An 857-nucleotide genomic window follows, 5' to 3' on the forward strand; every position below is an offset into this window, starting at 1 on the left:
TCAACCTTTCAGAAAGTTCACAACACTTTGAAAAAGGCATAACCTTTCAAACGGTCACAACCCTTTAGAAAGGACACAACCTTTCATAAAGGTCATAACCCCTTTGGCATAGTTACAACTCTTCGGGAGAGTCATAGTCCTTCATTTCCTGTTCACACCTTTAAAACCCAACAATCCCCCACATGAATAGGGAATGACTATTATTAAAACACATGCATGAAAAACTCGTGTGATTCGTAATTAAGGATTGATTGCCTCTGGATAATTGGGTTTCCCTTTGAACTTTCCATAGTGAACATATATCGGATATACTCGGTTAATCGGTAGATTTGATATCTTTGAACTGTTGAGCTTTGGTGTATACCTAGACAACATAAGTCACACAATCAACCCTTGAACTGTTTTTGGTTCTCATTGTTTTGTTCGTTTCAGCCATGAACATGTCTTGGTTTATAAATGCGTAGAGAACTGGCCTTACCGAATTACTCCTTGAAGCGGCTTACACTTTACACTTACATAGGTGATTTCTAAATATGTTATCCCGTAGATACACCATTTGATATACCCTGTATCAAACTTAGAAACCATTAAAAAGTCCTGATGCCTTTATCCTTGTTACTGAACATCGTCTTATCATGAGAATGGACCATAAAAAATATTTTGACAATGTTGAACCGTCATTAATGACTTTGTTTGATTTCCTTGAAACTAGATCTTGGGATCTCCAGTCTTCTAGGTGGAGTTGCCGCCACAATGACTTGTTCTCGGCCATAGTCTCATTCCCTTTGATAATCTATCAACTCCCTCTCTAGTTAGGCCTTTTATAAGTGGATCCGACACATTATCCTTTTACTTTA

This window comes from Solanum tuberosum, unplaced genomic scaffold (genome assembly GCF_000226075.1).
Source record: "Solanum tuberosum cultivar DM 1-3 516 R44 unplaced genomic scaffold, SolTub_3.0 scf00489, whole genome shotgun sequence".
Lineage (NCBI taxonomy): Eukaryota > Viridiplantae > Streptophyta > Magnoliopsida > Solanales > Solanaceae > Solanum > Solanum tuberosum.